A 24451-nucleotide genomic window follows, 5' to 3' on the forward strand; every position below is an offset into this window, starting at 1 on the left:
CACAGGACTGATTTATATTGCTACATGTGAAATCTGTGACTCTTTTTACGTTGGCAAGACAAGAGGAAATTGAGGCAGAGAATTTACGAGCATTTATATGAGATAAGGAAAAGAAAAGATAATAATGCTCTGTTTAAACATCAAAACAATTGTGGCAAAGACAAATTTCAGTTTTTTGTCATAGAAGTAGTCCCACGAGACCCCAGGGGTGGGCCTTGGGAGACTCGGTTGGAATATATTAGCTATATTGGCAAATTATTCTTGATGCAAGCTCTGCCCCTTGTTTAAATGAAATGTTATCCTTGAAACCTGTGCTGAAATTGAGATCAGCTAAATTATAGTATGTTATTATTATAATATTTATATTTATATTTTTAAATAATTTTATATATTATATATGCAAGCATTTTATGGTTTATTTTAATAATAATATATGTATTTTTTCTTTTAACAAGATGAGCATGCATTTAATTTAATTTCCACAAGATGGTGCCATTTCATTGTATTTTGGATTCAATTTAGCTTCTGCTCTTGAAAAAACATTTTTAGAAGCATTTCAGGTTTGTGCTGGTAATACTTATATTTAACAAAGCAATTTTAACTAAGGTTTATGTTTGAAGCATTTTATATAATAAAATATATATACATATATATTTATTGTATCTATTTATTATATATACTTTTAGTTTTAACTTTTCGATTCATTCACCTTTAAGGTACATGTGTTTTAATGCATTTTGCATCTGTAATTGAATTTGTTCACTCATTGGTTCATTTGAATTAGATTAGTTTATTTATTCATCAAAGGAAGAGAGGTTAGGTATCTGATGAAGTTATTTTGACGAAAACTATGTGGATTAACTTTACAGCGTTATTGTGATGTTGCTTGTGCTTTGCAATTTCGTTTGCTGTGCTGTGCTGCTGTGATTTAGCTTGCTGTGGATTGTTTTTGTGCTTCTTCATTAAAGCAGTTGTCCGTTTTGCTGAGCTCTGTGTGTGCCTTACTTCAGGTATTCTTATCTCAAAGTAACACTACCTCAGACGTTCTTCCTAAATGGTTAGTTCTCCGTGTGCCCTCCCCAACAACTTTCTTGTTCATTTTGCTGTCACTTTCCTCTCTCCTCTTGCACCTTAGCCAAATTCAAAATCCTTCTGCTTGAAATTATTATATTAAAAGAAAGTCAAAAACTTCATCCTACTAGGTGACTTCACTCTCAACCTTCTTGGCCCTAAACAAACCAATATCTTGGAAATCTTTAATGACGTCAAACTCACACATCTGGTCACTGAAATCACCAGAAAAAAAAATTCTTCTAATAACTCACTTTTTGATCCTATGACTGTGAATAATCCTAACATTATTTCTCTAGTGACCATTACCCAATTAGCTTCAATATCTCTCAACACATAATCAAAATCCCTCCCTCCCTCAGGGCTTCTCAGAATAAATCTCAATCCAACATTCTCAAAATAAAGACAATTCTAGCCCCATTAGATTGGCTTCCAACTCTGTCTTCTACAGACCCAAACCACTGCAGCATTCTCCTAACACAAATTCTCAATAACCCCCCAGGACTCACTTTTCCCTAAAATCGCACAGTTTTATAAACTGCACCCACCAAAGAAAATAAAAATGGCTCACATATAAACTCAAATGCTTCATTAGTTTCACGGACAATGCCTGGCATGCTTGAAAAAAAAAAAAACATCACATTTTTGACCTCCAGATAATACTAAACTAAGAAATCAAGGTAATTAGGCAATCAGGAAACATAAAAGTGACATTATAAGAAAGCATCAATCATCTCCTCTCAGCTCACCTAAACGATTCTGGGCAGAGATCAACTACCTGACAGGCTATACTAATCCAGCTCATGCCCACTGCTCCTCATCTGACCAATCATCTGCTGTTTCCAGATTCCACTTCAGAACATGTTCAATCCTGAATTCCATTAATAACCGCTTCTCTCCATCTAACCTCTCCCCCCCCCCATACACCCACTAAACACGTAGTATCTGTACCTGAAGAATTAAAAACTGACTCACATGCTGGTCCTCTTCTCTGATGGTTCTTATTCCTATGTAAGGACTTCATAGTCCACTCCCTTCACATTTATAAGCTCCATTTAACTCAAAACATCATGGGTGAAATCTGGAAACCATCAAATGGCAAACCCCTCACCAAAAGAACTGACTTCCATTCCATCTTTATTATGCCCATACTTGGTAAAATCCTTGATAAATTAGTTTAAAATCAATTCATCCATTATATCTCCTGGTATAACTGACTATCCTCAAAAGCATTGTGTTTGGGCTGTAGACAAATTTCTACTGCACTCTGAACACTTACTGATAACATCCTCCTGACTATAGACAATGTTCTCTGAACTGGAGACACCTCTATTGAACTCTCCAGAGCTTTTGATCCACTTGATCATAACAATCTTTTAGATCACCTAACTGAAATTAAAATTAGTCCTGACACAGTTCCCTAATTTAAAAAAAATATTTTTTTCAGTTAGTACTTTTCTGTGCAGTTCCTTAACAGCCTGTGTTTCCACCCACCTCCTTGAATGAGTCACTCAGGGCTCCATTGCTGCTCCCCTTCATTTTTACATTTTCATTAATAAACTGCCACTTGCCCTCCCTCACTTCTATCTCTTCCTTTATGATGAAGACATGGTCTTATGTCACTCAAACATTGCCTCTTCGGCCATACAGCAACAACTGCAAGCTTTTTCCTTCTTATCATGAAATGCCTTAATAACAAAAAGCTGATATTGAACACTTCCAAAACTAAAATGATACTATTTGGTTCCTCACCAAATGGCAGAATATCTCTTAATCTCTTTTATCAATGACTATCTTGACAACCCCATTGATCAGGTCATCTCCTTCAAACTCTTTGGTATGTGACTTGATTCCACAGTGAATTTTCACATTTACCTAGAACAAAATGGAAGAAAATAAATTCCCTCCTATTTTGGTCCTATAACAGTTCCCACTTTCTCTCCAGACAAGCTAGGAATGCCATAGGCATAGGCATTCTACTAGCACATCTTGAACCTAGACTTGCACTGGTTGCAGAAGCATCCCAGAAAAAAAAAATCCTCCATCATCTACATTGCAGGCAACTCTATCTGCAGTGTTATTACCCTCTCTCCTAGAAATGAGCATGATTTTGTCACACTTAGTAAAGCCATTTGGCTACATCTCCAACAATGTGCTGAACTGCTTCTTGGATCCCAGGTCTGCATGCTCCTCAAAGAACTCTGCTGTCCTTCCATGCATCTTAACTTATAGAGACAACCACCCAGTTACAATCTAAGAAGACGTAACCCCTCCGCACCACTTCTTCAGTGTCATAGAACCGGGCTTCATTGTACCAACCATGCCTTTTCCATCCTAGAGCTCAGTCTCTGGGAGTCGCTCCCTAATAATATTAAAGATCTCACCTGGTAACCCTTATTCTGTGCTCAACTTAAATATCATCTCAAGTATGATTTAATTTGCAAATGCTTTCCTTCTGGACACATCACCTAATCCCCCACTCTCCCCTTCACCAGTCAGGCCCCTTTATTTTCCTCACATGATTTTTCCCACACTAATATGAGACATCCCTTCCACATTGTGTGTATTGTATATGGTTAATTTCTGTGTGGCCTTACTTTACTTTTGCTATCTTTTACACTTTGTTCTCAATCCCTTCACTATTTCATTCCCTTGTTTCTTCTACTACTCTCTTTACTTGACTCATTCTTTCCTAGTGTCCCTTATACTGTGTACTCTGTAATTTTTACTGTTACTGATTCATTGCTATCTTCACAGAACATTGTGTTGTTTTCATAATACATTTTGGTAACTTGCTTGTCTACTGTCGTTTATTTTTGTCTGAGATGAGACTGATATAGATCCATTGGCATCAGTGCTCTACAATGGTTATCAACTGAATAATTACTAACTAACTAACTAGCTAACTAAATAACTACTAACTAGCACATCTTATGGTTCATGCCATTACTGCAATAACTGACTTACTTTAGATGTTTCTGTTGAAGAACCAATAGTGTATTTTCACTTAACTTTATAGTACAATAATTATTTATTTTAATACAAACACTAAAGGGTTGTCAAGATACTTTTCAAAATGGAGGACAAACTTATTTAGAGATGCTAGAGTGCGTTAAGTTTTATAAGTTTAATCGGACTAGATCTACTCATTTTGTTGTTTCCTTATACTATCAATTTAACAAATCAGCCAAAAGGAAAACCATGAAATTAGTATTCTATTATACAAATCATGGGGTGATTACTCTGGTAAATTCTGTCAAATTCTTGATCAGTGTGCAGTTCATTTCTTGAAAACCATTCAATTTCCCAGAGATCCTATGAAAAAGATTGAAAAAAAACTACAAGACAATCCAATTCCCTCTTAAAGTTGCCCAATTTATTGAGTTTTCTTATCAGTGTTTTCATTTAGTAGGCTTCATCAGTGAAGTGAATATACTTCTTCCAAGGGGATAAAAATAAAGTCACTAATGCACATTTATGTACCATGCCCCAGGTCAGGACTGCTTATCACTGTAAAATGGGGTGCATAATGAGTCACTGAATCTCCTTTCATTACGACACAGGTCACAGTGTTAAGTATATAAGCCGTCCACAGCCAAATCCATTTTGCCATATAATAGTTATATAAAACAATTCATTCAGAAAACATTGTGCCTGGTTTGCAATGCCCTACTCCCTTAAAGTGTGAGGTTCACCTCACATTCCCATCTCTCTCTTTATAAACATGCTATGTCAGAGAATGCCCAATCTTGGACTGAAAAAAAAAAAGCTTGTCTTACTTTTAACCTTTCCTCTTCAGTCTAATTGACCTGATTGTAACACTTAGCAAAACAGAAGCACAGTATCTTCAACAAATTAGTATTAATGCAACACATTGTTGATAGTCTATTTTTTTGCTATAAAAAGCACACAGAATGATAGGGTCTCCTTTAAAATGACTACTCTGATATTTGTTGGTCTAGCATGCTGTTGTGCTGCTAAATATTTCATCCAAGCTTATTGTTTATTGCTAGGTTGTTTAATGATGACAGTTACTACTACTGTATTTGAGTAATTTTAAGATGTTTTATATTTTCCATAGACTTTGCAAATGTACACTTTTTTACCATAAAAAATATGTTACACAGCTGGAAAGTTTGAAATGAGCACACGTTTATCTGATTTTCATGACTTTTCAGCATGCATACCGATTCTGTGCTACTGTTTTCCTTTGTAGCCTAAAGCTAATCATTGCATTTATATTCCACTCATATGAGATGCAGTATCTATTGGCAAGCAGAAATATTGATTCAGCTTTTGTCTTAACATCTGCTATGTTTAACTGCTACTAGCTTATATTTTCATGTTATACGGATTCTACACTTGTTCTCTCTTGTTGCAACAGTAAAAACAAAGTGGAATTCACTGCAACTGCTACAGGGTTACTGAATAAAAAAATGACAGTCTTGTTATAGACTTATCTGGAACAAACCATATTTCTCAGACTTCCTGAATGAAATTCATTCTTTTCTGCAGATATTTACTGAAATGATTCCTTTGTAAAACTGACTGTCCTATAGCAGTTCAGTCCACCTCTACCTTATTGTTTTGATAAAGTCCAACTTCTTTTACAGAGTATAGTGACTGAGGCAACCATATATGCATTTTTCTTAATATAACATATAATACAAAGTTTCCTTGAGAAGGTCATGATATGGAATAAGGAAATAAGATCCTGTAGTGTCCCAGTGTGTAATAAATTAATTTTACATATACATATAACTAGATGTTGAAATTATCCTGATTATTTCAGCGTATAGTAGTGTTCAGCTCCTATTTAGTGTCTCTCTTGTTGTTGATTAATCATTCATAATACATATTCCCTAAACATATTCACCATACCCTTTTTCTTTTCTGAGCATGCTGTTTTCTCTAACATTGAAGGCAACTGAAACAGGAAAGTGATGTAAGAACACAAAGACGGCTGCAAAAGTAAGAGCTTGCTCTGTGTCACTACACCAGTTATTTCAGGAGGGAAATCCCTTTATGATATAAATACTTTACTGTTAGTAGTTAGCAAATCAATGGCTATGTAAAGTTCGCATCTGAGTATCTACTGACCTGTATTTTGAAGAAAATAAATAAAAATAAATTCAGTCAGATGCACTACCAGTTATCTCCTAATATTATCCTTTGTTCAAATGTAACAGTTGATGAAGACAGTCACCAAGAATGTTTCATCAGATCTGATGAGATTTTTATTTTTATTAATACTGAGGTTAATTTTGCTTTTATACCTTTGGCATTTCCATTACCTTTCCTATCTATCTATATATATAGATATATATATATATATGTATATATATATATATATATATATATATATATATATATATATATATATATATATATATATATATATATACATAGAGAGAGAGAGAGAGCTACAGATATAGACATAGGCAGTTTCACATTTTCTTCTTTTTCTCAGAGGTCAAAAATTCTTTTACTTGCAATGAAAAAGAAGTTATGGCTTACCATAATGTTCCATCTGTGTTGCCAATCTTCAATAATCCTTGACAGTGGACAGTGGGCTCGGTTCCAAACCTCGGAACTAACTCGGCCATGTACTCTAGCTCGAGGCTTCCAAACTCTCGAGCCAGGCACTACCCATAATGCTCCTCTCAAAATTATCTCAGATCGAGTTTGCCCAACATAGTGGTAGACAGACAAATGAAAATTATAGTCAAAATAATAGACTTAATAGTCAGAGACCAGATATGTGTCCTTCATATGAAACTAGCTATGGATACTCTGGTCCACTAAGAGTCTCCGGTTGGGGGAAGGAGGGTGGGGATGTCAAGGATTAGTGAAGATTGACAACACAGATGAAACGTTATGGTAAGACATAACTTCTTTGTCTGATGTTGTCAATCTTCACTCAGTCCTTGACAGTGAGACAGAGTCCCCAGCTACTTTAGTCTTGGGAGGTCTCATGGAAGAATGTTCCTAAGCATCATCGAGCTGAATGATGCCTGCCCCCTCAAGATCTGATCCAATTTGTAATGAGTGATAAAGGTATGAGGAGAAGACTAAGTGGCTGCTGTACAGATATCATCCAAAGATGCTCTGGCATGAAAAACTGTAGAAGTTGCCATCGCTCTCCTTGAATGTGCTTTAACTGGATGTGAAAGTTAGAGTCCTCTAGAATGACAGATGAAAGTTATGCAGTCTCTAACCCATTTGGTCAAGGTAACCTCTGAAACTGGATTACCTAATGAGAAAGTGAAGAATACCACAAATAATTGGTCAGATTTTCTAAAATCCTTTGTTCTGTGAAGAAAGAATCATAATTGTCTGTGGACGTCCAGTACGTGAAGGGCATACTCCCCTTTATTAGAAAAATTAGGGAAGAGGACTGGCAGTTGAAGGGTTTGGTTAATGTTAGATTCTGAAACAACCTTATGTAAAAAGGTTGGATTTGTCCTAAGGGCAACCCTGTCCTTGTGAAATATTAAATAGGGAGGTTTGCTGGATAAGACCTGAAGTTCAGGTACTCTTCTGGCAAATGCAATAGCCACCAAAAATAAAGTTTTCCAAGATAAATATTTTAAGTCACAAGTCGCTAATGGTTCGAAAGGGTTCATAGTAAGTGCCTGAAGAACTAAAGTTAGATTCCAAGGAGGAATAGGTTCCTTGAATGGAGGTCTTAGCATTAGGAGACCCTTTAAAAATGCTTTACAAAGTTTGTGTGACATTAGAGATGCTCCATATGAAAGTTAGAAATTGCCTTTAGGTGAAATTTAATTGCTGAAGCAGAGGAACCAGATTGGTAAAGGATAGCTAGAAAATCCAATACCTTATGAATAGGACTGTATAAGGGTCTAGTCCATTGTCAAGGACCCATTTAGCAAATGTTTCCTATTTATTTTGTTTGATAGAGCTTCCTAGCAGTAGGTTTGTGAGAAGTGACAATCATTTGTCAGGCAGGAGAAGAAAGGGAAGGATGCATGGCAATCATGGGAATTGGAGAAGTCACTCAGTGAGTTGAGATACTGGAGATGTGTATGAACCATGCCCTCTGGATGAGACAGCAGATTTGGAGCTGGGTCCAGAATCCATGGTTCCAAAGAAGATGAGGCCAAAGGAAGGGAAACCAAACTTGTTGAGGCCAGAAGGGGGCAATGATGATTATTGAGTTCTCTGACCTTTTGGCTTTCTTGAGAAACTAGGATATCAAGAGAGTCTGGGGAAAGGCATACTGGAGACCAGGAGATCGGGGGGCCAGTTGTGGAGAAGAACATCTCTGGGTGACTCCCCCCAGAGGGGGAATTAGGGAAAACTAACTGCTGCACTTGCTGTTTAGGGGGATGCAAAAAGATCACAGAAAGGGTGGCCCCAGTGAAGAAAAATCTCCTTCACCACCACAGGATTGAGAGACCACTCATGAGGCATGAGAAGGGTTCTGCTCAGTTTGCCCTCTATCACATTAGAGCTTGCTGAGATGTGCATTGCTGTGAGAAAGCAGCTGGAAGAAATCACCCATTGCCAAACTCTGAGGGCTTCTTGACACAATGGATATGATTTGGCTTCCCCTTGTATGTTTATGTACCAGACTACTGACATTTTGTCCATCTGAATACCTACTATCCCTAGAGGAAGGACATCATGGAATGCTTGCAACGTTAACAGCACTGCCATCATTTCTAGAACATTGATGTGCAAATTGGCCTCTAATTGGAACCACGTGCCTTGGACTGTTCTTCCCAGATAATGCCCCCCACCCCATCTGGGAAGTGTCCATGGTCGCTATGGCTTGGGGAAGGGAAGAATGAATGGCCGACCCAAGAGAATATCATCGGAGTGAAGTCACCACGTGAGATCCTGTTTGCAGCGATTGGTAATCAGGGTTAGGTGAGACATTGGTAGGTGCATCAGAGACCACTGGGAAGCAAGTAGCCACTGCAAAATTCACATGTGAAACCTTGCTAGGGGAACAAGAATGACTGATGCTGCCACGGAGCCTAATGTTTGTAGGACTAGTCTTGCTGGAACCCTTTTTTTTCTTATAATTCATCTGACTTGTGATCTGATGCATTGAAGTCTTTCTGGAGGGAGTGAGGCAATTCCTGAAACAGTGTTTAAATGGGCTCTGATAAATTCTATTTGCTGAGTGGGTTGCAAGCTTGATTTCTCAAAATTCATGGTTATGCCTAGAGATGTACAGAGGTGTAGAGTGTAGTCTCTTGGCTGTTCTAACTGATGCCTGGTGGTAGCAGTAAGGAGCCATTTATCAAGGTAAGGAAATGCTCAAAATCCTAGCAGTCTGAGATGAGCTGCCACTACTGCCATGCATTTGGTGAACACCCTGAGGGCTGTAGTGAGTCCAAAGGACAGCACTCTGAATTGGAAAGGACTGGTTCGCAGCCGGAAGTGCAGATACCTCCTGGAGCTTTTGTCCATTTTTATATGGTAATAAACACCCTGAAGGTCTACAGAGCATATTCAATTGCCTTTTTTTAAGACTGGAGGCATCAACTGTACCGAGACCATAGGAATTTGGTTTGCTGAATGGCCTTGTTGAACTGGCTGAGATTCAAGATAGATCTCCCGTCCCCTGTTTTTTGGGGCACTAAAAAGAACCTTGAGTAAAACCTGGATCCTGTTTGGTCTGGTGGGACTTTTTGGATGACTATTTTGTATACCAGTCTTTGAATCTCTAAAGCTGTTGCTTCCCAGTGACTGGGTGGTACATTTGGGAGTTTCTTCTGGGATGATGGGGGAACTGATAGTGGTATTTTGTAACCTCTGAATATTATTCCCTGCACCCATTTGTCTGAAGTTAATGTTTGCCAGGCAGACTGGTGCAGAGAGAATCGTTCCCTGACTGCCTCCAGAGGAGGGCAATTGGGCACCCATTCATGGGTGCTGGTAGGAAGTACCAGAGAAAGATTCTCTGGATCCCTGATTTTGCAGTCCATTTCTGCTTCTTAGACAGCATCTTCTGTTACTCCCCCCTCTTCCCCATGGAAAGTCTTTGCCACTTGAATCCTGGAAAGGCCCTTTGGATTTTTTAAACCATAGTCTTCCACTTCTCTGGTTCCTGGAGTAGGGCCTCTGAGGAGTGGAAAAACATACACCTATGGCAGAAAGGGTCTTACCATCCTTTTCACATCTGGCTAAAGTGTCTTTAAGCTTGAGACCAAAAACAGTAGATGTGTCAAATGGAGCACTGACAAATGATGCTTTGAATGGCTCTGCAAAGTCGCACAACTCCATCCAGGAATGTCTTCTAATGGTTATGCCTGAACTTGCTGCTCTGGAAGTCCCTTTAGCTGTGTGAGCAATCAGCCTCATGGACAAGTTAGAAATTACATCAAGGGTTGCTAGCTGAGAGGTAACTTTGTCCCGTACCTCTTCAACCTCTGCCCCTTCGAGGGTATCCAAGAGCTCCTAGATCAGATCCCTTTGTAGTCTTGCAAAGTGCACCATATAATTCAAGGACCTGAGAGTGAAGGTCATTGAAGCATAAATGTGCTTCCCAAATCTATCAAAAGTCCTAGACTCCTTATTAGGAGGATGGATAGTCGGACTTTCCTCGGCAAATTACTTTTTCATGGCTACCACTCTCACCATGGTATTCCATTGAACCAGAGAGGCTTATCCTTAGATGCTGATAAAATACAATCAGTACTTTTGGGGATTGGCTCAATGGCATTGGGCATCTTTAATGCCCACGGAGCAATCAATTTAATGAGATCATCAGCAGGTGGAGAGATCCAAGAATTAGAGGGCTGGCAAGAAAAGCCTCCAGGTGTACTGACTCCTTCAAGGAAGTTTGGATGGAGGACCAGCCACTCCTCTGTTTCAGGATTTCTAGGATGTCCCTGAAGGAAACATCATCAGGGGGTGACCTGGGGGAACCTTTCCCTTCATCAAAATCAGTATCTTCAGTGAAAGTCTCTTCCAGGGAGTCTAAGTGCTTCCTCTTGCACTTCTTCTTCACAGGAACTTCCTTGGGGGGATGATCCAGGGAAGTGTCCAAAGAGGAAACCACCAAGGTGGGTGTAATCTGGGACTTTTGTGCCCTCTATTCCGGGGCTGAGATGGATTTCAGCTCAGGTCAAGGAGATGTAGACAGTTGTTCTAACAGGGATGGCAAAGACTGTGAGTCCCCAGTGGGCAAGGCCTTCTCCATGATTCAGAATCCCAGAACTGAAATAGACTCCTTGGGAACTGGGGTCACATCCCACACTGAGGAGGCAGTCCCCAAAAAGGAAGCCTGGATCAATGCTACAAAGGATAAAGCACCAAGGGACATGGATGGCTCTGAAACTAAGGAAACTGTTCCATGCACCTTTGATTCAACCAGATAGCCTCAACCTTGGGAGCCCTCCAGTTCCAAAAACTCAGAGGAGCTCAAGGCAGCTCTTGGAATAGGAGAAGAAGATGCTATCTGAACCAAGAAAGTCAATGTCAGGAGTGTCAGAACCAGGGGCTCCAAAGACTCAACAGGAGTTGGAGGAGGAGCTCTTCAGTACTGAGGTCAGCTTAGAGACCTTCTTGGATGGTTCCGATGAACTAGGAAGCGAAGAAGGTCTTTTCGTGGTGTAGGAAGAAGAGGAGGATGAAGATGTGCTAGCTTCAGTCCTAGACCCAGAAATGGCTTCTTCGAAATCAGATTTGAGGGGTCCCTTCAAGATAAGTTTATTCGTCCTCTCAGTAAGGGTACAGGCAGAGAACCCGTGACAAATTGAACAATCTTCCTGAAGATATAGTTTTCCCAGACAGTAGACACATAAGGTATGCCTGTCAGAGTTGGGCATCTTACCCTGGCACTTCTGGCACCTTTTGAAACTGGTGGTGCCTTTTGAAGTTTTGACAGGGGAGAGTTGTTTTTCTACCATGACAAAAAAAGGGCTGAGATGCACACACACATGGCTAGAGAACATATATAGTGATGAAGATTTTTTTTTTTTACAATTAAGAAGGGATAGAGATAGACAGAAAGAGGAAAATACCAACAATGGTAATATAAGAGTACCTAAAAATGTAAATAAGGGAAATAATTGTACCAACAATGGTACTAAAAGAGACTAGCAATGGTAGAAAGATGAAGAAAAAAGAAACACACACGCAAAGCTATGACAGGAGCGGATAGCCAGAGAGAAGATTGAAGTAGAGAATTAAGCAAAAATATATAGAGATAAGAGTTTTAATAAGAAATAAACTTATTCAGAATCAGCCAAGACTTGAGAGAAGGAAAATCACTTATGAAGTGGCAAATGAGATCTGAGATAATTTTGAGAGGAGCATTATGAGTAGTACCTGGCTTGAGAGTTTGGAAGGCACAAGCTGGAGTAAACGGCTGAGTCAGTTCTGAGGTCCACTGTCAAGGATTGAGTGAAGATTGACAACATCAGATCTATTGTTATTTAGTTTAGTTTTCTACTCAAACTTTATCTCAGCCATTTTTAATTATACAACATTGTATGATGAGGGGGCTTGTTTCCATAAATTTCACAGAAGCTATTTGCAGACAGTGCAGCATGTTGAAGGAAAACTTCAGCATACCTGCTGTGGATGCGATTTCAGAAGACACACCAAAGGCAGTCCAAGTACTTAGCTATTCATCATAGGATAATTATGGATTCTGTGCACACCTTTTGGATTCCAAAACAAATTGTGCACACACAGCACAAATTAAATGCAACTAACTGCTTTGCAGACTCTGTTTCTGAAATCCTCGACTTATGCTTTATGGACCTCAAGGAAAAAAAAACTAATACTATGGAGTTTGCCAAATTCCATAGCAAAAAAAAAAAAAAAAAGAAAAGAAAAAAAGAAAAAACATAAAAGTGCAACCTGCAATTAATGAACTGCAGCCTGCAGTGATATAACCCATAAATGAGGCTGTTGCTGAGCACCATAGAAGCAGTCCCAGCTAGAATCAGAGCAAGGCTGCATCTAAACCAGTTGTCAGACCAGCAAATAATTGGGCGGTGCCAGCTAGACAAACAAATGGTGCAGGCTGTCTGCAATATGTTCGTCCCACACATGTCTGTGTAGACCCTGTGAGGATACACCATCCCCATTGAAACCAAAGTGTGTCTCATTCTGGGTGTACTTCCACCTGGGACATTCCACAGACATACGGAGGATGTTGTGAAGCAACTGCTCATGTACACAGACAACCCTCTCCTCTTACCTCCCAACACTCAGACTTGTGAGAGGTGCACTTATGTCACCAAACTGGAAGGTACACACTCTCCAGCCAAGACTGGACTAGCTGGTCAAGAGGAGAAAGTCAAGATCTGCACCACACAATACACATAGCTCTGCAGAACACCCACCATCACATCTCTCACATAAAAACACAAACCACGCACCCATCTTCATGAAGGCTCTCAATACAAATTTACCCAAAAAGCAGAGACCTCCAAGACAGAAATACACTCGACCACTACAACACAGCACTAACCACAGGACACATAGCTCACCTCCACAGTATGCCCCTCAACCTAAGACCCTAAGGCTAAACACCTTGCCCAATACACTAATCATAGGTGACTCAATAGTGAGGCACATAGATGTCCCACTCACTAGGTTGAATAAGGAGAAGGTAACAGTCAGCTGTCTATCAGGTGCCAGAATCCGACACATAACACACGCACTCAGGTCATTCCACAATAAGTACGGCTCTGTCATTATCCATTTGGGCGTGAATGACCTGAGATGCACCTCCCTGGACTACATGAAAAGAGACATGGTGGAGCTCTTGGATTATGTGGCCCAGACAGGTATGACTCTAGCCCTGAGCAATATCCTACCATCACCCAGAATGATATTGCAGTACAAACAAAAAATGATTGACTTCAACAATTGCTTAAGTTTCTGGTGTCATTTTAAGGGGCTCCAGTATCAGTCTGCTTGGGATGACATGGTTGACAGACCTCAATGCTTTGCCAGAGATGGCCTGCATCTGTCACATCTGGGTTTCCCGGTACTGACTAAGGCTCTTGCTCCCCCTTATAGTGCCCTTTTTAGGTGGTGTTCTAAAGACCAAATTATCATCATAACAGCTATAAATAAATGCAATCTGAGGGTCATGCTACTCAACGCTAGAAGTCTAAATCTCAAGATGCACTCGCTCAAAGCACTCCTCAAAATGGAGAACATCGACATCTGTGCTGTAACGGGGACCTGGTTTAAAGCAGCAGAAAGCACCCCTGCACTACCAGGCTATAACTCATGCCACACTTTTCAGCCCTAAAACATGGACCATAGCTCCAAAGGTGGTGGTGTCTCCATATTCATAAAAAATATGCACACCTCCAGACTAGTAGCCCAGCATAACGCATCTGAGATACTTCAGGTACAACTAACATTGGGTAAGATGGCAATCCAGGTCATAGCCTGCTATAGGTCCCCAACCATGTACCTAGACTCTCACTCCATGTTCCTAAGCACCTGGAATCTATCAAGACCCAACTCAACACTGTCATACTAGGAGACTTCAACTACCCCTCCATCAACTGGGAGAACTACTCAAGCACCAACACACTGGCCCAATGCTTCCGGGAATTCATCATTCTGAACCCCCACTAGAGGAAGCAACATCCTTGACCTGGTTATTATGAACATGGGTGACCGATACTCTACACCAGTAGTCAATCCCTCCCTGGCCAGATCTGACCATAAACTAATCACCATGAAAATCCACATCTCACCCACACCCCCTGTAAAGGTAACCACCTTGTAAAACTTCTCCAAAGTTGACTTTGGGCTCCTAAAAACAGAGGTGGCTAATTTCACAGCATCTGTGCCAATGGAAAATAGCTGCATGACTGCCAAATCATACACCAATAGTGCATTGGTGTATAAACATGTACATAAACACATAGAACTAGCCATACCCAACAGAATCAAGACACTCTCCATCAAAAAAAAGCCAATCTGAGGGTCCCCTACCATTAACAAATTCTACAAAAAAAGGAAGAAACTGTTGCAGATAAAGGTGAAATCCCAAGACTGGAAACACTCCCTTATTAGCTTCAACAAAAAGTTAAGATCCCTCATTAAATCCTCTAAAGCCAGCCATGAAGGTAGAATTGCAGCAGACACTAAAAAGAATCACAAAGCCTTCTACAGTTATATCAAGAACCTCCATGGCAATACCCAGATTTGCTCTAAGTTACTGCACAATGGTACCTCCTATACTGAGCAACAGATATTGCCAACATACTGGCCAACAGATTCAGTGTCAACTTTACCCCTCCCCCCCCTAAAGGACAAATCACAATACTGGAGGAATGCCAGACACCCAGTATTACTGCTGCACAGGTTAAAACAACACTGTCCAAGGCCAAAAATACAGCTTCCATGGGACCCGACATTATCTCTGGCTGTGTTCTACATGAATTACAAAGTGAACTGGCACCACATCTGTGTGCCCTGTTTAGTCACAGCTTCACCTCAGGCTTTGTCCTTACCAAATGATGCACTGCTACAGTCATCCCTCTCCATAAAGGGGGAGCAACTACAGACTCTGGTAATTATCACCCCATTAGCCTGACGAGTCTGATTTGTAAAGCTATGAAGCGCATCATCATGGACCTGATTAACAAAGATATAGGAAATCTCCAAACTCTAGACCCCACACAATTTGGCTTTGTGAAGGGTAGATCATGCCTGCTCAACCTGGTTGACTTCTTTGAGCCAGTCACCAGGGATGTGGATGAAGGTATGGCAGTGCATGCAGCCTACCTTGATCTGGCCAAGGCCTTTGATACCCTTCCACACCCGGGAATTATTGATAAACTCAGTAAACTAGGCATCAGCCCATATCTCACTAGGTGGGTTGCAAATTGGCTCACAGATAGAACACACAGTTTGAAAGGAGTAGACTGCCAACCAGTTACGAGTGAAGTCCCACAGGGATCAGTCTTGGGTCCTCTCCTGTTCGGCATCTACTTCTCAGATGTCCAGGCCAACACAAAGAGACACTGGCTGACCAAGTTCTCAGATAACTGCAAGCTGGGAGCCATTATTAACTCCCCAAGTGTTGCAGACATCCTACAGAAAGGCCTCACTGTTACCAATGACTGGTGTCAAAACCATGGCCTTAAGCTTAATGACAAAAAATGTGTTGTCCCCTTTGGTAAAAACTCAGTTCCCACTAATTACCACATCAATGGGAGCCCACTGAACACTGAAGAGAGATCTGGGGACGAAGGTTGACAGCAACCTCTCCTTCGACCACCACATTGCTACTGTAGTCAGAAAGTCCTTCTATGTGGCACATCTCATTACCAAAGGTTTTGCATCCAGGAAGAAAGAGATCATCATCTCTCTCTACTGTTCCCTCACTAGACCAATCACTGAGTATAATGCCCTGTTTGGCAAGTTACTCACTAGACACCTGCAACAGCTGGAGAGGTCACAGAAGTACCTTACAAAAAGGATCCTAGGCATTAAACACATGTCCTACATGGACAGACTCAAAAGTCTCCAGCTATTCTGTCTCATATCGCCTACTTAGAGTCGATCTTTGCTTGACCTACAAAGCCATGTCTGACCCAGCTCTGTTAGAAATGCTACATCTAAAGAAATCCCAATCCCTCCATATCACATGCTCCAGAGACCTCAACCTCATTACCACAATCAACACAACATGCTGGAGGGACAAGTTCCTCACACAGAGACTGCCCATGCTCTAGAATAGACTTCCCATACACGTCAAGCAGAGCACCGTGTTGTGCATCTTTAAGAGAAATCTTGATGAGTGGATGGGTAACAGAAAGTTCATCCCAGGGATCAGTGCAGTGACTCTACTTGATAGAGGCACCAGGAAGTAAAGTCAGGCAGCATGATGCCAGGGCACTTCTATGGGCTAGGCTTGTAAAGGCTCCAGGGCCATTAGCCTAGTAAACACCTATGAACCTATAAATCTATAAGGGAAAATTCCTGAAAATAATGTGCAGCAATGTTGATGATTGCATAGACTTCTAATCCATACCATGGAGCAGAGAACTAGAAAGCACTAATTCTATAACACTGCAAAATTCAACACATACTCAGTGCAATTGATTGCACACAGATACCTACCAAGACACCAGTGCATCCTGAAGTGGATCAATATATAAACAGAAAGGATTGGCCATCCATCAACTGCAGGTTGTGTGTGCAGGTGATGGCAGCATAACAAACATTGTGACAAAACACCCTGGAAGTGTCCATAATGCTGCCATATGGATAGAAAGTGGATCTTGGGCTACATTCCAGCAAGATGAAATGCCTGAGGGGCAATTACTATGCAAGTACAGGAACACAGCTAGGATGTGAGCAAAGGATGCCCCTCACATATGTTTTCATTGCTTACAACAGGTGACTGTGGTTAGCCACTTGAGCTGTGGCTAATAGCACTGTACAGAGAACCCACCAACCCTGCACAGGAGGCCTACAATAGAGCACTTACAGCAACCACAAGCATTATAACATGTGTGTTTGGTGTACTGAAAGCTAGGTTCAGATATCTGGACACATCAGAGGTGCACTGCAATACACACCTGAGAAGGCAGCACAGATGATAACAGTGTGCATCATGCTGCACAACATGCTAACTAGAGCACATGGCAAATTTCCAGCTGCAGGTGTGGGTGAACTACCTCAAAAAACACAGATGTCTGGAAATGACATCCCACAGGTATCAGAGAAGCAGCAGGAGGATGTAGGTGACAGAAGACACAGGCATAAACAACAGAGGATGTGACTATAAGTGTAGGGCAAGACAACATGGCAACATCTGACCCACAACCTTGAGTCATGCCTAGCTGCACATACATGAGTACACAGATACAACATGGCAACATCTGACACACAACCTTGAGTCATGCCTAGCAGCACATACATGAGTACACATATTGAACATTGATGTTCAGGTCCTGCTCTACCACAGCAGCACAGAGTTCCTCTAATGGCATTTACCCACTAGATGTATACACTGAGCATCACACATAACATAACCATAACATACTCCAACATGAACACATGCAAATGTGACACAACAGGGATCATAAACTCAGAGCACAATTGACAAAGGCATGCATGCATACTCAGATTGCTATATCACTGTATGAAAAACACATCAGTGCAACACATACATATCTTTGCAATATAATAACATGAAAAACGGGAAACAGCACAGGACATAATGCAGAATGTTTTATAGCTGCAGAAAAACATAGAGTAAAGTAGTGATTTAATAATATGAGCTAGTTATGTGTATTGCATTGTTGCACACACTCTAATGCAGTATAGGGCAACCACACTGACTTTTCACACCATGGTTCACTGAGCCCCATCCATGTACAGAAGCATATTGCCCTGATTGATCCACAGACAAGACTGATGGGGTGACAACACCATGTTGAGGTGATGAAGCATGACTGCAAGTTGAAGGCCTAGTTGTGGCAGGCAAAAAACACAGCAGATGGGCCAGCAGTGGCACTCTGTGCTTGTTGGACCATAGATATTGATGATCAATGGCCAGAGGTTGTTCTGTGGAGAGGTGCCTTACCTCTCCCATGTTGCAATCTGCTGAGTACAATAAGGGCATGCAGAACCCTGCTAGTACTACAGTACTGACATAGATCCATAGAGGCCAGGGATTCTACTGACCATGCCACAGGTAGCAGACTCTCATTCTGAGTGGCCAGTGCAGTCCATTATCTCACTGTATCTGCACTCTTGTCCTTCATGAATGACACATATCTGGTGTGCCACATGATCTGTGGCACATGCAGGTGCACAGAATTCTGATCAATGTCATTGTTGGGACCATTCCTTTGCCTGCAGCAGGAGGCAAACACCCTCTGGCATCTGGGAATGCATATCATCTGCACACCAGTATCTATTGCAATGCTCAGTTTCAGGTGTTTGTGAAGAATCACCATCATTAGTGGTACAAAACTGGGGTCTGTCATTCTACTGCCTCAAAATCCAATATCCAATCATCCTCCGAATTACCCAACAAGTTCCCCTCCACATCTGGGGATACAGCTGGAGTAAAACCACTGTCAACATCTTGGATGGACACTCCCAACATGTCAATGTTCTGTGTGCCAGGAGCCATAATACCATGCTGAGGCACATCTGAAACCACATCATGATCACTGGATGGGCTAATGGATGATACAGATAGTTGATGGGTAAAAGGTATAAAGATACAGATCAGGAACATGTGCTTACATCACATGATGGATAGCATCAAAGATGTATGACATATATAGGTTCATAGGTTCATAGGTTCATACTAGGCTATCTGCCCGAGGGCATTTACAAGCCTAGCCCATCGTTTTGTGGCTTAGGCCACCCCTTTAGTATGGGGAACTATACCCATTATTTTTCTGTGCCTCTGTCGAGCAGTGACACTGAGGTAATCCCTGGGGTATATCTGCGATCTCCCATCCATTGGTCAAGATTTCTCTTGAACAAGGCCAGCGAGGTGCTCTGCCTCACATGTACCGGGATTTTGTTCCACAGCATAGGGAGTCTTTGGGTGATGAATCTATCCCTCCAGCACGTCCTATTAATAGCCATGTCAAGGTTTAAGTCTCCGCCCTTGTGGCTCTGATGGATCTAGATTTTTGAGGTGACAACAGCATGTTCATGAAATGACTGCAAGTTGACATGGCCTTGTATGTTAGGCAAAGGTCACTCTGAGCAGATGGGCCAGCAGTGGCACTCTGTGCTTGTTGGACAGCATAGATATTGATGATCAATGGCCAGGAGGTTGTTCTGTGGAGAGGAGACTATGACCTCCCTTGATCTAGATGAGAATCCCTTCATGATAAGGTGGGCAATGTAGAAGGTCCCTGCTAGTACTACATACTACTACTACTATCATGGGGGTCCAACCCCCCTCCCCTTCTTCTGTGCTCTTGTGCTCAGTGGATTGCCACCCCATAGGGGTAATAACCTTGTTTTTTAAGGCGTTTTAGGGTATTTTTTTTGGCATTTAACTTTAGGCATGGGTCGGTGGGTCTGCAGTCTGTTCTGTGAGACCCTTCTTGAAAGGATATCTCTGTGTGGATGTGTTTCTACTATGGCGCCCCAGTTTGCAGTCATCTGCAAACTTTGTCAGCTATAACCTCCTGTGTTTGCTTGTACTGACAAGTAGATCCAAAGGAGGCCAGGACTGATTCTACTGACCATGCCACAGGTAGCAGACTCTCATTCTGAGTGGCCAGTGCAACCATTATCTCACTGTATCTGCACTCTTGTCCTTCATGAATGACATATAAGCTGGTGAGTTTAAGGCATGATCTGTGGCACATGCAGGTGCACATAATTCTGATCAATGTCATTGCTGGGACGATTCATTTGCCTGCAGCAGGAGGCAGACACCCTCTGGCATCTGAGAATGCATATCATCTTCACACCTGTATCTATTGCAATGCTCAATTTCAGGTGTTTGTGAAGAATTGCCATCATTAGTGGTACAAAACTGGGGTCTGTCATTCAGGAGCCTGCCTCAAAAGGCAATATGGGGTGGCAATCATCCTCCCAATTAATCCCAGGGGTGACAAGTTCCCTCCACATGGCTGGGGATACAGCATGTCATCCCAGGCAGACAGACACTGGATCCCCATTTGAATGACACCAGTGTTTATGTCAATTGTTAAAGCTGATCATCTTATCTCTGTATTGTGGCATCATTCTTGGTGAAGGTAGGATACTGCTCAAGGTCAGGGTCATACCTGTCTGGGCTACATAGAGAGAGAGTCCTCCTCTTCTCTTTCATGTAGTCCAAGGAGAGTACGCCTCATATCGCTTACACCCAGCGTGACAAATGACTGAATCATATTTGTACCTGCTGTTGAGAGACCTGAGTGCTTGCGTTATGTGGCGGATTCTAGCGCCCGACAGGCAGCTTACTGTGACCTTCTCCTCACTGCAATGTTAGAAATAATAATAGTGATTCTACATTAGGTCTTCTGAGGGCATGTTTCACGGAATCTAGATATCTGAACTATAGAATTAGGTTACAAAACTAATATACATGACATATGAGAGGAATTCAAAGAAAACACACACCTGACAACTCCACATGGGAAGATGGTGCTGTTGAAGAGGGATGAACTTTACTATTGTACAGAAAAAACAGCATTAATGATCACATCATTGCCAACATTAACCATGTGCACACAGTTAAAACATACAAGAGTTGACATATACATACAGCTCATATGTGCACTTGATGAGGTGATACAGACTGGCTTAAGAATGGGAAGAATTACTTGGTATTAATGGAGTACAACAGTATTAACAGGAATGGCAGGTATGAAACATAGTTAACAGCATGACAGATGCTGCAGTGGGAAAATAAGGAGTCATGTATGTAGCAAAAACATTACTGACAGCATCACATATACAACACAGTAACAGGAGTTGTAAATACTCACATGATGGACATTGCACCTCTATGCCATATGGGCCTATTTTGAAAAATATTGACATAAATGTCATGTATGACATATGTGCTATACATTGATGCAAGCTACAAACATTTTGGAGTAACATACCTGGTCTTCATGAACTTGAACCTACATGGTGTGGGCCCCCACTAGATGTACCTGTAGTGTATACTGTTTGGGAAATAACAATATGACAGTAAGTAGAAGTTGCATGAAATTAGGCTAAGGCAATAACAGGTAGAGGTCAAAGTAACAATGTGGAGACACTCACTTGCCATTCCCTGGTTTTTCCCAAAGCAGACCAACCTGTGGATACTAATCCAAGCAGCATCACACATGTTGTTTGGACTGCTATGTCTGTACATTAGTTGTATGAATACATACCATTAAATGTAACGTTCACCATCCTCACCTTGTGTGGATGTGTGTGCATGGCTCAAATCTGCTACTGTAAATCGAAATTAACAATACATGAATATGCATGTTACAGTGATTGTCTCTATAACTGGCCATGTTATGGAAAGAAAGACATACATATTTGGCCTTGAAATCCATATTAAGTCCCACCCTGAGTATGAATTGCTCCCCTCTTGCTGTATGTAGTAAGGCCAGAAATATTGCCATGTCATCCGGGGGAGGGGGGTCAACACTGGTGACATCCCTCAGTCTCACATATCATCTTAATCTGTTGGTTGCATGAAGGATCATGTCTGAGCAGCATCAACTAGAGTCATCACAGGATCTGTTAAAACCTCCTGTGATGATATAAGGTAGTGTCATCTGTACCAGGGAGAGTAGGGCAGTACATCTGTAACATATGCTAGCATAGTTAGCTGGAGTTTTATAAAAATTTTATGTCATTTGACAGTCACACTAATTTGTACAGATGCTTGTGATAAAAATGTACTTGTAAATTTGCTTGTGTGAAAAATGCATTAACAGTGGGTCCTACTGGACAGAAAAGAGAGCTACATGTATTTCAGACAGTATTATTATGACTGATTAAATGTATATGTTTTAACAGAGAATTCTGGAAGGGAAGAGGTTAATCTCAGTCTGGCTAATTTTGAAAAATAACTTGAAAATTAAATTGGTTGGTTTAGGCCATAAAGATTTTATCTGATTGCAGCCAGAGATAAAAATGTCTGGGAAAACCATGACTATGAATCTTACTGTATTGTCCTTAGGTGTGAACTAATTGTTACCCAGGAAGGGTGGACGTTTTTCAAATTGTTTTATAGCATTCAGAAACTGCAATAGATCTTAGCAATGCTCTGGGTGTATATTGTACCACAGTCAGGTTACCAGATGGGGTCTATATTACATAGTCGAAGTTCCGTAACTCTGAACACCTAATGGTCGAACCATTATGTTCAAAGTTATGGAACTTCGACTACATAAAAAAAAAATTAAAAACAACATAAAACAAAATACATTGTTGTAAGCAGGAGGGCAAGCCCCCTGCACACCCCCGCTACTTAAATATACCAACTCCGAGATCGCACCACATTGAACATAATGGAAATCTCTGCTTGTGGAGATTTCCATTCAAACGTGCAAACTTTTATAAATATGAACTTATGGTCGAGACCATATGTGGTTCAAGCTTGTAAAAGTTCGACTACATGATAGGAACCCTACCAGATGTGATGTCATTGTATAACTAGCACTGACACGATTCTTTAAGTAGTAGTGCGAGATATGGTGAAGCTCTCACAGCAGCACTTTGTTTTTCAGAACCTGACATGAAAGGTCTCCAACAGATATCTCATAGAACCTCACACCTCATCTTGCTTAATGTAGTAAGTAACTCAAAACTCATTATCTTGCCTTGCTGTAGTAACTTAACTAGGGAACAGTAATTTTTTAGTCAGTCAGGAAAATATAGTGAGATTAGTTAAGGATTGTTTTTCTGCAGCTGTATGAATCTAACCAACTGTGTTATTTTTTATATCTCCTGTGATTGAAACTCTGGTGTTTATTGTAACTAGATATTCAGTATTCTCATGTTTTCTATTTTATTATTATTATTAAATATTTCTTTACTTTTCATTCTAGCTGTTCTTTTTGAGAATATGTTTAACATCTTAAGAGTACTTAAGATTATTTTAATGACACTGTTGCAGCTCCTGAAGGCCTTCTTGCATTGGTCAAACTCTACCATTTGTATTAGTATTTATTTTACTCAGTACAATTGGGTACTCTTGTCAAAACCTTAAAGTAACTGACTGGTAGCAGCATAATTACCTTATAGTCTGGGCAGAAAGGGCATAGCTGGGTAAAACTGAGCCAGCCTTTCCCAGGTGTGTGTGTGTGTGTGTGTGTGTGTGTGTGTGTGTGTGTGTGTGTGTGTGTGTGTGTGTGTGTGTGTGTGTGTGTGTGTGTGTGTGTGTGTGTGTGTGTGTGTGTGTGTGTGTGTGTGTGTGTGAAGATCAGATATCCAAGTGTGTGTGTCAGCTACTTGAAACAGGGGCACAAAGTTCCAAAGTGGCCAGTGTGGAGTCTTGTTTGGTTCCTGGAGACACAGAGAGAGAGAGAGAGAGAGAGAGAGAGAGAGTTCTGTCCCAGGTCTGGAGTGTACTCCCTGTGTGCTCTTAAGGGAAATTGTGATTGGTGCAGAGAGCTGCATCTGAAAATACTGTGTGTATCCATTTTTGCTCCTAGTGGTTGTCCCTCTCCAGTGTCAGTTGTGAGAACTGAGGCTCCTTGATTACTGGCTTGGATTAGGGACTGTCACCCCTCCAATTGCATTCATCATGTTGGTGAGGTTGGTCCAGATTTCATGTCTCCAAACTGTCTCACGAGAAAGGCCAAGGAGCTTTCATCCATGTTGCTGGAGAGCATCAAATTATTTAATTTTCCTGTGGGGAGAAGTTGTCACCCCTAGGATGGTTGGCTATCTAGAAGACAATGATATGCACATG

The sequence above is a fragment of the Protopterus annectens genome, chromosome 1.part2 (assembly GCF_019279795.1).
Source record: "Protopterus annectens isolate FY-2018-M chromosome 1.part2, PAN1.0, whole genome shotgun sequence".
Taxonomy (NCBI): domain Eukaryota; kingdom Metazoa; phylum Chordata; order Ceratodontiformes; family Protopteridae; genus Protopterus; species Protopterus annectens.